Source organism: Caloenas nicobarica, chromosome 17, assembly GCF_036013445.1.
Source record: "Caloenas nicobarica isolate bCalNic1 chromosome 17, bCalNic1.hap1, whole genome shotgun sequence".
In the NCBI taxonomy this organism is placed as follows: Eukaryota; Metazoa; Chordata; class Aves; order Columbiformes; family Columbidae; genus Caloenas; species Caloenas nicobarica.
Genome location: NC_088261.1, coordinates 6,979,231 through 6,994,352, shown reverse-complemented (window position 1 = coordinate 6,994,352; position 15,122 = coordinate 6,979,231). Strand labels below are relative to the sequence as shown.

The window sequence follows — 15,122 nt, the reverse complement described above, 5'->3', positions numbered from 1 at the left end:
CTGCTCTGCACATGGCAATGAAGTGATGCAGGTCAGGTCTGTTTTCCCTGAATCCATCACACATGCCTGAAGCCCAGGGGCCAGATCTCAAGCTACTGCAAACTGGTGGAGAGTCATGGACTTAAAAGCATGAAAAAAAAGAGATATCAGTAATGAATTTAGTGTTAAGGGCAGGAGAAAACAGAAGGCAGCACGGGAAACCCAAGGGCTGTGTCTCCCATGGAATGCTCCCAGACATTAATGCACACGTGTTCCATCCAATTCATAAATTATGTTTGGCATTATCACAATGGGCCAAAACATTAACCAGTACAAAATGGCATAATTCCACAGACATGAAATCATATCTCCTAAAGGTCGAATTCACGTATGTGAGAGTATCTATACAGGACGACTGCTGCATCAGAAACAGCAGCAACAATAGGTTTCTCAAGAACATACACTAGCATATGGAATACTTGTCTACATCAGTCACAGTAACCTTGAGTCACGAAAGTGCTTAACCAATCAACTGAACTTGGAGACAGATGTATATTTAAGGATCTAGTTGAACAGGGACCTTGTTCTTTCTCCAGGTCCAGCCCCTTGCAGTGCTGTCATCTCTAATCTTAGATTTGACTGCATGCTCTTGAGGGCAAAGACTGTTTTAGCTGTTGTGAAGTACCTCAAACACCTACAGCGACAATTAAGTAATAAATAAGCATAATACAATTCATCTGGCTTTAGCAAAATTGCTGTGGATACATGTTGGAAGTTAGCCTAGTGTTCATCGTTGTGACTTCAGTGACATTCTACCAATACGTAGTGTAACACAGCATAAAAATAAATCCCCCAGTCCATTTGTCTGCAACCACCCGCTGGATAACAGACCCAGCTTTGTACACTAGATTGAGTTTGGTAATCTGGAAAACTCACAGTAAGGTTTTTGAGGAAAATCTTACATAATTTCAAAGGTTCATTGTGATAAAGACTTCTCATGTTCACTGGGTTAGGTCCTGATTCAGCAAAGCTGTTAAGCAACCCATGGAATCCAAGGTGGCAGCTCACAGACTTGTGTTTGAGAATGCGGCTACTTGTTTGGCAGGATCGGTGCTCTCGTGCTAACAAGACAGCCAAATGAGCAGCGGCTTTGTCATTGGGTTCACTGGGCCCAGGATTCTATCCTGTGAGGTTTGTGTCCTTTTTTGGAAGAATACTTATCTTTTCATCCAGCCGTTTCATGAGTTTGTCCTCTGTTAACAGATACTTTGTACTGTTTCTTTGGGTGTTTTGTTTTCTTTTGTCTAGTACATCATCAATCATCATTACTATCATCAATTTGCTCCTTAGTTTTCTAGCTTGATCTGCAGGCATTTACCAATAGCGTGTGTATTTTCTATATTGATCTTTGTCTTTTAAAAGAGTTTCTATATTAAAGGAATTCTTCCAAGTTGTTTTAAAATGACAGGACATGTTAGGATAAAACCCACACAATACTGTGTGTTTGTAATGCACGTGTCCTGAGAGACCAGAACCCTCTCTGCTTAGTCTATAAAACAAATCCACAGAGGAATTAAGGGAGACATACATCTTGGCTTTAAAGGTCTGCTCGCTTCTGCAACTGCCTCCAAATTATAGAAAGGCTCCAGACTGGAGAGGGGAGGGAGACAAGGGGGGAATAACGTAAGGACTGAAAAAGAAAGGCTTGAATTTAATTGCCCTAAAAATTTCAATCATTCAATCTGGTAATTAGAGAGCTGGCTGATTCAGAAGGCAATTTCATTAAAAAAAAAAAAAAAAGAAAAAAGAAGAACCCAACAAGATAATTGATGCTAAGTGAATATTTTACCTGAAATATTAAATACCAAACTTAAGTCTGCCTCCAGGGCCCTTTCTGCTACCCCTTTTTGATCTGTCTTTCTACTTCTTTGTGTTTTCCTCTCACGTGACTCAACAGAACAGGACACTCCTACAGAGATTCAGATTGTCACAGGGACAGGTTTATTTGAACTCTCTGTGCTGTGAAGGAGACGACATAATGATTTATTAGTAAAGAAAATAATAATAGGAAGTCTCCTGAGATCCAGCCTGGCTGCGAATGTCGGTGAGATTTTCCAGCGTTCAGTCTCTGTGTCTGTCTGGCCAAGAGCAAGGTTTGATGTCCTACCAAGGGTAAGCTTTCTTTATGAGCTTATCAAGCGTAGGCTAACAGCTTGCTTTATGAACTTAACAATACTTACCAGAACGTTTCATGTTTAATTCTGGACTCTCTGATGCTGCAAGATGATACTTAAAAGTAGATCTGCGCACTCATGCAGAGCACTGTGGATGTCAGTGACACGGGGGTCTGATTGCACAGAGCTCTTTGCAGGATGGAGAGCAGAGCTGGTTTAGTGCACACTGTTCCAAGAAGCAACTACAAATTCTCTAATATTTAATAGCCTAATGAACAAGGACAGCATCTCATACACATCTTAAAGGAATGTTGCATTCCTGAGAATTAAGTAGATATTAATTTATAGTACACCTATAGATGGAGAAATAGTAAAGGAAATGCATGTGGCACATTGGATTCTGGTACCACATGCTGCTCTAACTGCTCATCCATGCACCTTTTTCATGCTATGCTCTATTCCTGTTAGCAGTATTAACCCTCAATCTTAAACCACCTTTTAAAGTGAGACTCCACATCCAGTACTGCTCAGGAAGACCACATCAAATGTATTCTGGTACCTTTGCAACTTCCATCTTTGAGACTGCTCATGAAAATGTTTCTGATCCATACAACATGCACTACCAGGATCAGGAGTATTAGACCAAGTGCCTCTCAAGTAGGCACTGAAGTAAGAACAGCAGTTTATCCCAGCAAAGCCACCAGCGAGAACTACCAAGGTAGATTTCAAACCCTCCAGAGAGAATTAGCAACTTCCCCTGAACCACCCACTTTTCCTCAATTGCCTTAAATTAATGAGGAGCTTTCCTTCTTTTCAGAGCCATGGTGATTCCCTTTTCCTTTCTGCCTACAGTATTTTTCTTAGCAGCTGATTAAATTCTTGATACAGAGGACAGGTTACCCAGTGCTGCTCAGAAAGCCCTTCGGCTACGCTTGGTCTGACCACTGTGTATCGGAGCCTGGCAAGAAGGCGAGTCTCAGCAAAGTTAATCGTATGTTCACTGTACATGGAGATCCTACAGTCCAGGTACAGAAAAGAAAGAGCTATTACAGGTAGCTCTGCAAAATTTTAAATAAATTAAACTGTGTAAATCCCACGGAGAATCTTCTCTCTCTGTTGAGCAGAGACATCCACCTATTTGGAAACAGCCAGGGCTGCTGTAACTGTTAATTAAGTTCTGTGCATTCGTTGTTCAGGACACTGAATCCAAACCTCCTTCTCTGACTTACCCCTCCCGCTCTGAGAATTCATAGCCACTATCTAATCTGACAAAAAGTGTGTTCTCTTTTATACTTGGAGGTCACTTTATGTTACTCACAGTGTGTTGCATTATGTCAAAAGGCGTAACACAACATAATGAAAAGCAGACTAATATAACTCAACCTGACATCAATGACATAATATGATGTGGCTTCTGAAAAATGCGCTGTTGTCATTGTTTTTTGTTTTCATCTGATACCTACTTGCTATTCCAGCATGGGGCATTTGTTACAGAATTTGGAGGAGAGGGTTACAGACTGAGCTTGCCCGATTCTGCTACGGCTCCCATCATTTTTGCACTGAGATCCCTTTGTTGGCTTTGCCGGGGTTCCTCCTGATTTACTCTAGCAAGAGTCAGGCTCTAAAAAATAATAACGTAAAATGCAATTACATTAGGAAAGCCATCAAGTTGGAAAATGCAGCTCCTGGGAGTAAGGAAATGACAACACTGTTATAGTCCCTGTAACCTTAGCTCTGCCCTCTTGGGTAGTAAATGAGCCTGTACTATTTTTCCTGCAGGATGTCATTTCATTTTGTAGAATTGTGTAGCAAAGCAGCTATTCAATATTTCTCTTAACTTCATCACATAGTCTGTGGTCCCATATCTCATTTGCTGCACATCAACTAAATCCTTTTGTGGGTTAGGTACTTTTCTCCTTCCTGTTTTTATTTGCTTTTGTATTGTTCTAATTACCGCAGTATATGTGTATTTCAAAACCAAGGCTGAATCTGTCTTCCCAGCACACTCACAAGGCTGAAACATGTTATTCCTTCTTTGTTCCATAGACAGAGAGCAGAAGCACACAACTATCTTCCTATAGGCCCAATGGGAAGTCTGCATAGGTAAGGCTAAAGCGCAAGGCAACAAAATCCCAGCCTTTTGTATTAATTCTTCATTTTTTATTCCCTGGCTACTTTATGCTGCCCAGATAGCCAGTGGAAAAAGCTGACATGAGCCTTATTTGTGAAAAACCTCAAACAATAATAATAAATGAAGATGGAGTGTTCTGGTGATGTCATGAACCCCTGCGCAACAGCTCTGCCTTGTTCTCCATCCCGCAGAACCAAAACAGAAGACCCAACAGTAATCAAAATAATTGAGCTGATGGATTATAATGAAATCTACTGTAATTTCTGCTAGAGTTTTACAGACGAAACAATCAAAAAACATCTCTAGCCACTTCTCATGCCTTACACAGGCCATAGCATTTTATATATCAGTTGCTATGTCTTTCGGTTGAGGTAGAACATATTTTTAAATGTCGTTGTTATTATCTGCTGATAGTAGTTGGCCAAGCCAACTCAAGCCATGGCATCCTCAGTGACAGAACTCTGCCCCCACTGACTTTGAGCCAGTCTGGTTTGTGCACTTGGCCTCGCTGCTCCGCACTTTGTCACATCTGCAGTTCCGCGTATCCTCCGCACCCACCCCGGGCTGCTGCCCACACCAGAGGTGTCATCTCTCCGGGAATCATTTGGGAGGCTCTGGGAGCAGTGGGACAGATCGCAACACTTTTGCTGCAAGGTAGGATTTGATAAGAAAGTCATTAGTTGCTTCTGACAATACCTGCTCTTTCTGGCAGCAAGATACCCTGCTGAGAATTCAGGGTTTAACAAAGCTCAAGTCAGGAACTGAGACGCTGGGGAAAAGCTAAAGTGCTCTGGGGAAGCAGGTGAGGTTTAAACATCTGCTAACGATCTGGCCAAATATCTTCACAGAAATTCAAGCTATATTCACTTAAAACTTTCAAAGAATGGAGGAACCGGCCCACCACTTGACAAATTATTCTCCCTGCCAGAAATTTTGCCTGAATGTTTCTGTATTTGATTTTTCTGTCTAAAATTTCAGGATAAACAATTGGAACTCTTCACCTAAAATATTACTATATCAGGATATGCTAAAATATAAGGTTCCACTTCCTCTATCAGAAGAAATCCAGCATAGCAAAAGCCAATTTTATTTACAGAAAATAATACCTGAATATTGACCCAGTGGCTAAATTCATGCCAGGTATTTGTGGTTTAATTACAGATGAATCCTGGAGTATGTTGGATCACATAATACTGAGGTTTGGAGCCACTTATTGTTCCACTGTGGGTTACAACACACACAAGGGAATAGAAGATGGGCAGCAATACTACCTCAGAGCAGAGCACACATTTGGGGCTATACCATCCATCAGAGCACCAGGAAAAGCACTGCCAAATGAGGGACAATTCAACAATGTAAGGACAGTGAAAAATGGCAGCTGAAATAGTCACTTTGGAAATTGTGAGTATAGTAGCTTGGCATTGCTTTGTAGACGTTGAATGCAGGACATGGTATTAGGGCCATATTCCACTAGCACAGTAGCTGTAAAAGCTCGAAACCACCAACTCTTCGTAAATGTAAAAAGTTCCTAATTCAATCCTTTAGCACGTTTCTAAAAATTCGTGATGGGAGAATCATCACATCACATAGTAACAAATCCTCCTGTTTATACTAAAGAAACAACCCACACTCATAAACTTTGCTTAAAATTATGAAAAGGGGCACAGCAGGTAAGAAAGATGCTGTATTCTGACCTCACAAGCAATAGCACAAATCCATTGTCACCTCTCAGAATGAGCGAGATTATCTGGGACTGACCGTCCTGTGGCTGAGGACAGAATCTGGCCCAACAGAATTTTTCTTTGTAGCATTCATAGAATCATAGAATGGTTTGGGCTGGAAGGGGCCTTTGAAGATCATCTAGTCCATAATGCTGGAAACTGTGGTTCCACTGCAGTCTGGAGCTGTATGTGCAATGTGCAGGAGGGTGGATGGCACTGACAGTGGGGGCTCGGTTCTCACGCCGGGTGACATCCTGCATGTCCTGCCAGCAAAGGACATCAGGGTGGGACCCAGCCTGGCCAGACAGTGAACACCTGAAACGAGCTGAGCACCTCATGTACTGATCTTCTAAAAACAAGCAGCCACATTCACAATGATGGTTAAGCAACTTGAATCCTCAGACCGGCTCACTTGGGACTTAGTTCTTAAATATTTTGGTGACTGTGGATAGAACCTTACAGAACGGGGACCCTAAGCCATGTCTGAAGGTCTCTGCTCCTGTCTTTGCCAGTCTGTGATAATCTTCACTCTGAGCTGAGACTAATCGAGTCCTTTTAACTCAGGACCCCCCAAGCTATCCTCATTCTGTTGTATGAATTACACTGTTGTGACATGTCTTGACCTGCTGTTCGACTCAGTCAGCTAGCTAACCCATTTCACATTCCTGGCACTTCATAACACAGACATTAGTTATGTATGCATGGGAGCCAACCCCGGCGTACTCAGAGATGCAACACAAAATCCCATGGTAGTTTGGAAATTCACAGTACAGTCACCCAAACAGGAAGAAACGCAAATGCCACATTCAGAGATATTGTCACATTCCAGTATATTCCATACAAGTACCACAAAATAATGAGTCGACCCCCCAAAAGTCATGTTTTAGAGGACACAAGTTTTGAAAAATAATAGTAAATTGCAGGAATTGCATCTCAGGTGGGCTGAATCACTCCTTGAGGTACTAGTCTTCCTCCCTTGTCTGTGAAGGAAATACCTCTTAACTTGAGCTTTGTGATTTAAATATATATGAAAAAAATCTGAACCCAACACCCTGGCCATACAGAGAGACTCCCTGAAGCACAGAGTCTTATATCAAAACCATGAGAAGAGACAAAACTCCAATGCTCTGGATGCACAGGGAGCTAAATTGTTTAAGAAACAAATTTGACCCACACTGTAACTTCCAGCAGAAGTCAAGACTAAGGCTTCTAGGCCTTAGGGTTTGGGTTTGGGTTTTTTTAATCTAGGGCTTTGCTAATCAACTCGCTTATCTACTTGACAGAGTGTACAAGTTAAGTTTCTCACGTATAAGGTAGGATGTCTAGGTGCCCTGCAACGTTAAGAGGCTCAAAAACCCCACTCCAGAGCTCTTCAATTAGCTCTTTCTCATTGTGAACCCGCTTGACTTCCTGATTTGTTTGAGGAAAAAGCCAGTGAGTGTGTAGACATCTTTTATCCTTCTTAGCCACAATTCCTTTGAGACATCCAACAGTGAAGGTGGATACGATTATTGTAAATAATGCTGGATAGAACCCAGAGCAGATGAAGGTAGGAGGATATAGCTCAACAAGAACAGAAGTGCTTTCTAATGAGAGAGGGAATATTTCACTCTCAGCATGACTGTTATTATGTCCTACACATTAATTCAGCCGAGAAATCTTGAAGTAGCAGAATGAGTTTTCTATTCTCTAAAGTGGCAGGCACTGGCATGGTTGCCTTCATTTCAAGTCTCACAGTTAAAACTTTCCTTATTCCTCAGTGAAGAAGTCTATGATGAGTTAAAACCTGTGAGGAATCGGGCACCTAACGAGGTCTCAAAACTTGCACTGAAGGCAAATATTCCAATCTAGTCCATTCAAAGCAGGACTTATTTCACTTGCAGTTTTATTTTTATTATTGTCTCTATTTTTACTAGAATTGTGGGACAGGATTTATCTTCTTGAAAAATGAGCTCTAATAATTCTAGCAGAGATGTCAACTCTTTAGCCCAGGACACCCACTGTTGAGTAGTATCTTAAACCTTCCGCTACAGTTCTCCTTGAACTGTTCACTTTGCCCTGAACTGTCCATTTTGCTGGTGAGCGACAAGCACAGGAGCTGGTGTAATGGTTTACCTTAAAATCTGGAGGTCTTTATCTCTCTTTAAATCCCTGCCTCTCCACTGTTCTTTAATTTTCTAGACATTCTTGACTTCTACACAGGTGGATGTCACTAGTCCCTCTAGGCAGAGTGTGAATAACACTGTTTTCTTCTTTCCCCACTGATGTCCTGCAAGGAGTGCAGGGCAGGACTCCTGTGCTGTTTCTGAGGATCTCTTTCCGTGCTGCTTCTCAGATCTAGAGCTGACAGAAAGGGAATAGAAGGAAGACAGGAGGGTTGAGAGGGATTATGTTCATGCTGGCAGAGGTAGCCATGAGTAACTTCTTTGGTGGCAGCACTCTAAGGTCTCCATCTCCATATAGGAACTTTGCATTCTCAAACCAGCTAAAATGATTCAAGAATTACTCTGTAAGTAAAACACAGCCGGAGTATTTAGTTCCTTAGAGGATCTAACTATAAATTATATATCCCTGTGACACATCACAGAAGAAGCAAGAATGTCCCACGCTCCTTTTTTTTGTGTCTATTTCTTGTCATTTGTCTTATATGCACATTTGCAGCTCACTGTGGCAGGAACTGTTATCTGCTCTGTACTTGTACAGCACCTAATACAATGGAACCTGAGCCCGCTTTCTAGGTGCTACTGCAAGGCTGATAAACAAATAACTGCAACCAGCAGTACGAGCTGCTTTTAGGCAGCATTTGACTGAAAATGAGAACAAAATGCAGGAAAAGGCTGAGTGCCTGCAGTTCTCATCGACTCCAGCCCAGGCTGTGGTAGCTCGGCAGCTCTCAGCATCTCTGAGGATTTATTCTGCAGCGTGTTTGCTTTTGCCTCCAGTGCGCGAGGCGAGGAAGGCAGCAGAGTGACTGCAAACCACAGCTCCCAGCCACTTCTCCCCTCGGTGCTGAGTGAGCGGCTGAAAGCTTGCAGGCTCGCCATTACCTTGCTCATGCGGGTGTCGCAGCGGGAATAAAAACAAAACACGGAGCTGAATTTATTTCTAGCCAACGGAAATTTCATATTGAGGGTTACAGGCGCCCTGTGCCTCTTAAATGCAAGTAATAAAATGCTGCTCTCAATTACAAATTGTATTTACATTTTAAACCCCCATATGGTTTGGTGAGGTAGAGGGAGGTTTCAAATGCATTAGCAGCAGCACTGTGCCGTGATTAGTTACGATTTTTCACTCTTTGTAATGAACAATTAATGCCTCCATCTCTTTTTTTCTCTGTCTTGCAAACTAACCCTGTGGCTATGCCAGGTGAACAGTCAGTAGACAGAACACAACTCCTGCCTAATGCTAGGAACCAAACCAAGCAAATACATTGAAATGGCCATCTCTAAAAAGCCTCTTGTAACAGGATTCACGCACTAAGTATCAACTCAAGGATAACTGCTTTTTTAATGTAACTTCCTGGCCTAAACTTTTTAAAATGTAGGGACATTTAACAGGGAAATGCATGTAAACGTGCACAGCTTCATCTTCCTGTGCTAGAAAAATCAAACTCGCCTCTCCCTGCCCTGAAGTGATAAAAGCAAAGCACTCATTGTCTTAGATGATGCAGAGGTCTCGTGGCTGGCGCTTGGCTTTGCAGAGCCCACGTGTGTGTGTGTCCCTCAGCGGCAGCTGCTGTGCTGGGAGCACGTCTGTGGGTGCAGCTCCGAACAGAAATGTCCAACGCTGCCCAGAAGGCCTCAAATATTTACATGGACTCTCTATGCGACATTTTAGAAAACGTGTCACTGCTCTGACAATGTTTACCCTTCTTAACCGGGCTAAGCTTATATAGATCGTCTTTAAAGATGCTGGAGAATACCCACCATCTGATGTCATGAGCTTCCTTCTCACAAGTTTGTATTAGCAATAACGTGTTTTGATATCAGGATGTGTCTGTAGAAATAACCTGTAGGTCCTGTTCAGCTTTATTCACGATCTGGCACGGATCTGATAGAACAACCTACTCTGAGGTCTGTGGGAGCTCCTGATAAGAACAGAACATTTCCTCTCTATGTTCACAAATGCATGTCCAAGTCACTACTCCTGGCCAGTAATACTTATTTTCACCTAACAATACCCAAGCAGCGTGAGACTACTTCAGAGGGTGTAAATGGGACGAATGTCTTTATTAGCTATGGAGTCAGTCTGCAGTTCTGTTGGGAATGGGTAAGGTGCCTGGAGGAAGCAAGTCTAGAAGCATAACCAGCAAAAAAAAAATCAAAAGGAATCAGGAGAAAACTCAGTAACAACGTTGTGATATAGAGAACAGATGGTCATCTATTCCATGGGGATTGTTGATGACACGTAAGAAGTAATAGGTTCAAATTGCAACATGGGAGATTTTAAGTTAGATACCTGGAACAATTTCTGTCTGAAAGGATAGACAAGCAGAAGACTGTCCAGAGAAGGTGTGGAATTTGAAGGGTTTTACTAAACAAACAGCTAGTGGTTCAGCAATCTGACCTGCTTTGGTTGTGACGATGCTCACGCCCAGGTACCACTGACCGAGCACGAGGCCTCGCAGGTGAACGATGTTCCAGGCTGAAAGTGAGAGAACCAGCGCGATGCTTTACAGGAAAGTGTCCTCCTCATATTCATCTCCAACACAGCAGTGACAGCTGTCTGGAAAAGGCTGGGCCAGATCCACCATCCATGTAAATCACCTTTACAGTCAGTAGGGCTGGGGCAGTTTACCGTGGCTAACCTGCTCTGCTTTTATTTATAAATAGTACATTTATGACACAATGGCTGTAAATAGTATTTCATTAATTTTCTTGCTTATTTAGATGTTTCCCTAAAGGGCTAATACAGAGTTACTGTTGTGTTACTATTTTAGCTTCTGTTTTTCCAAAAGTTTAGTTTGCAGCTAAACCATGACTTGGAGCTGAGGCCAAGCTCAGCAGCTCAGCTTTGGATGAAGAGCACATTTGGTGTAATTAGATTTGTGGGTTTAGGTGTTTTGGTTTTATTTTTTTAGTGTATAACAGTGTAATAAAAAGAAATGGCTGTAATTTATAACCCATGCATTTAGCAAGTGGCTTGTCTGGTCTAGGATTTTTTTTTTAATGACAGAAATTTTAAATTTAGGCTAGAATTTCAAAGAAGTTTAGCACCCACAACTAAAGCAGAAGGTCAGTGCTGCCAATCTCAGGCATTCAAAAATCATGAATCAGGCATGAAAATACCAATATTAACTTCAAATAAGAAGACATAGGCACGAACTCACATCCATATACCAACACGGATACACAGGTATCTCTGAAAAAGGCTAATGTTTTGATGTAAATTTACTCTATTATGTTTTTGTAGAGAATGTGATATTTGTGACATCAAAATGAACCTTAAAGACAAAAACATTTCGATGCTCAATTAAGTATCCTCAAGACAATAAAATTAAAAATATTTTTATTTTATTTAGTAAGCAGCAATTTTCAGTGAGAACCTGGGACTAAATTATTCTCTATGCCACAGTATTGCACCAATTTAGCTTATGACTTTTCGTTCCTTTTTTTAGCACTCTGGTATTTGCCTTCCATATGCATTTATTTCCAGGCTTTTCTCTATAATAATGAAAGCTCAAAAATTCCTATTTTGAGTTTCACATAAACTAACATTCTCTAATCATCTAGCTCTGGGGACTCCAGACTTAAGAAGAACACTACTCGTGATAAGAATCACAAAAACATCAGAACTATGAATAAGGTGTGTTGTTTTTCTTTATCAAGAAAGCTCAAACTTTGCTTCCTTTGCAAGAGTTCAATCCTTAGCAGACATACCTACTCATAAAGAGAACTTCTCAGACAAGAGCTTTAGAAAAATATAATTGCACTTTTAGGTGCTGAGTGTCTTTGTAGAGCAAATACTCATTAGATGGTACAGATAAATGCCAGCATAACAAATAGAAAAAACTTCAGTCAAAACGTATGACATGAGTTACACTGTACTCTGGTACTGTAAACTCTTATGTTTAGATATTGTGAAAGAGGGGCACCTTTAAAATGAAGCACTGACCCACACTGATCCAAAGCTGTCCAGAAGCAATGCAACTGTGTGCACGGACTTCTGCTGAACCTGGGATCGAGTCTGCGGGTGCAAAGGTGAGCGTATGAGAGGTGAGCGTATGAGAGGTGAGCGTATGAGGGGTGAGCGTATGAGAGGTGAGCGTATGAGGGGTGAGCGTATGAGGGGTGAGCGTATGAGGGGTGAGCGTATGAGGGGTGAGCGTATGAGGGGTGAGCGTATGAAAAGGCTTTGCAGGACTCAGCAGCCCTTGAAGAGCATGTCCTGCACTCAGGCACGGTGTGCAAAGTGTTGACTGTGTCCCACTGTCCCAGCACATCCCACCACTGCACAGACCGACTTTGTTTTCTTAAAGCGCGAGTCTGCTTGCCTGTGTTATTGTAATCCAAAGAAGTGATGCCTTGGTGCTGAAATACAGAGAAGCAACGGCACATTAACACCCTGTTACTGGAATACATCAGGGCGATTGTGCTCTCGTGCTGTGTTACTACAGGGCAGCTCAGTAACGACACTCGCAGTAATGCTGAGTACTCCTGCTGAGGTGAAAGAAACATCTTAATGGGAGACCCTGACAGTTCTGCAGACCCATCTACATTCCTTCAAATCAACACAGCGATTGCCCCAGCATGAGGTCACAGAGAGCCGCGTAAAAACATTCAATCGCAAAAAAGTCCAAACCTCGTGTCGAAACAGAACTCACAGGGGTATGTGAAATCATACTGGGCTCTGAGTTAACCGCGTTAACTTTGGAAACAATCAGGGGTAGTGAGAGGAGGGCATCGCAGAGCTCTTCAACAAAAGCCTTCACAATATTCTATCGTGATTCAAAAACTTGAACGTGGTCACAGAGCAATTCATTTGGAAGAATTCATGCAAAATGTCATTTGTTCTGGCTACTGGATGTGAAGCTACCAAGGCGTATAACTGCTTATTCAGTTTTTTAAGCAACACTGATCCTCTACCCAGGCCTGGGAAAATTTCAGCAGACTATGCAACAGAAAGAATTACCTATACAAAAGATCTGCACAAGATAAAATGAAATATTAAAAAAAACAAGTAAGTCGGTCATAGAGATTCTCTTTCCAGTTCCAGTGACAACCTCCCATTCGTATGGATTTTGTATATATATAGTGTCAGCTAGAGATTAAACCTTGCGCCATGGCTCTAACACGATCAGTCTTTCTTTTTTCTCAGTCAAAGCTCAGTCAGTGTAAGGGGTCTACAATGGAAAGTTTGTGCAAAGTAAACAAGAACGTACATACACAGTGGTCATCACATAAAAACTCAAAATGAGAACTAAACATACAATGGCCCACTCCACTCCAAAGCCCGCACTTTGGGAAACAATGCAGTTTAAATTCACGTTCAAACAGCCCCCGCACTGAAAGCACCAGAGAAGATCTCTTTCAAGTGAATCTATGATGTTCACCACAGCCTTTCTGTATTTAACTGGGATTTCATGGAAAAGTTGTGTTTTCACTAAAAAAACTGCAGAGTATTTACAATGCTTGTTGGGGATTTGGTTTGCTGATGATGTTTTTCATGAAAAAAAAAAGAGTGAAATTTGATTAATCAAACCAATCCTGCTTCTGAAAGAAGACTTTGGATGTTTTCAGATTGCCAGACTAATTCAGAAAGAGATCAAATTTTGTGTCAAAACATGTAAAAATATGACTGTTCGTATTTAAATGTCAAAAATAAATACTGTGTCATCTTGTGAAGAACTGAGTACAAAGCAAGCAGTAGCAAAATGCAACAACCTTATCATGAAACATATAAATCTTATTTTTTACCTAGTTACAGAATTCAGTCATCAGAGGTTACAACACAGCAACAGATCCAATGAACATGGATGGGAGAATCCCATCAGCAAGGTGCTTAATCTTCAAATATAAGAAATACTTCAAATGCCAGAGTGAAAGCATAAAGGGCAAACAAATTCAAAAAATCATGCTGATTCCAGTTCTTCCTGAAAAGGCTGTAAAGTATCCAAAAGAGTAGGTATTTCTTTTTCTTAGGTGAATGAACAAAACTTTGAACAGTATGTTGGGTTTTTTTCCTGTTGGAAACGGTTTTGTTCTGTATCTAAAGGGTGATCCCCATGCAGTGCCCACCACGCAGCAGCGAGGTTAAATTGGTTTGGATGATATCACCGATATGTAATTAAACCAGCAGCCCATGTCCGATCCTTTCTGTGACCATGTTAGGTGTTAAATTAAGGTCTGATTAAGAGTGTGCTGCTGCAGTTAAGGTCAAGGACTAAAGATCACAAGCTTTGTTTCATCTAATAACAATAAAGACTGTCTGGCTGCCAAATACCACAACAGCCCTTGTTCTCCTATCGGACTGCTGTCCAGCTATGGGATCTGATTTCACTGGTATCCCTTTTTAAACCCCACTTCTGAGAGGGTTTGTAGCTATTTCATCTGTATTAGGCAGCACCGTGTTACCCGAGGCTGTAGGGTACATTCTATATGATCAAAGCAGAAATGCAGGAGTTTCTGACGAAGTGCTATCATAGCTGAGGGGGGAAAAAAACATCAAGGAAGGAGAAAAAAGATCCAGTGCTACAAAATACCTGGTCACGGCACCAAAGTCAACACCCACAGGTAACTTCATAACGTGAGACCACACAATGGTGGCGAATGTGCACGTGTGTTCGCTTGGAACAAATCACCAGTTTGTCCCAGCAGCAGTCGGCAGGAGAGATGTGTCAAATAGGAGAGACGGGAGATAAAGGCGGAGTGGTGAAGAGAGAAAACAGCATCTCGTTTCTAGGATGAAGACAAGAATTGGTGTATAAGAGCTTCTCCCTGCGTAAGTGTTTTCCACAAAGACAGGTCAGCAGATGTCACCAGAGCAGTTGTCTCTTACAAGAGAACAAAATTCCTAATAGCCCAACAAGGTGTTCTTGCGAAACATTAGTCTCAAATGCATACAAGGTGCTGGGACGTGTTCGATTCCTGAAAAGGAGGGTGGAGCAGAGTAAAAAAC

At 41.7% G+C, this 15,122-nt stretch overlaps 1 long non-coding RNA gene across 2 annotated transcripts; it reads left to right on the top strand.

Annotated features, from left to right (window-relative positions):
• Positions 1 to 1,984: 1,984 nt before the first annotated feature.
• Positions 1,985 to 13,855, top strand: LOC135995700 (uncharacterized). Of its 2 annotated transcripts, XR_010607149.1 has the most exons (6): positions 1,985 to 2,151; positions 4,200 to 4,256; positions 4,699 to 4,938; positions 11,738 to 11,810; positions 12,080 to 12,205; positions 12,622 to 13,855. It is a non-coding gene; the product is annotated as an uncharacterized LOC135995700 (long non-coding RNA). The 2 variants fall into 2 exon arrangements; XR_010607150.1 differs by lacking the exon at positions 11,738 to 11,810.
• Positions 13,856 to 15,122: the final 1,267 nt, after the last annotated feature.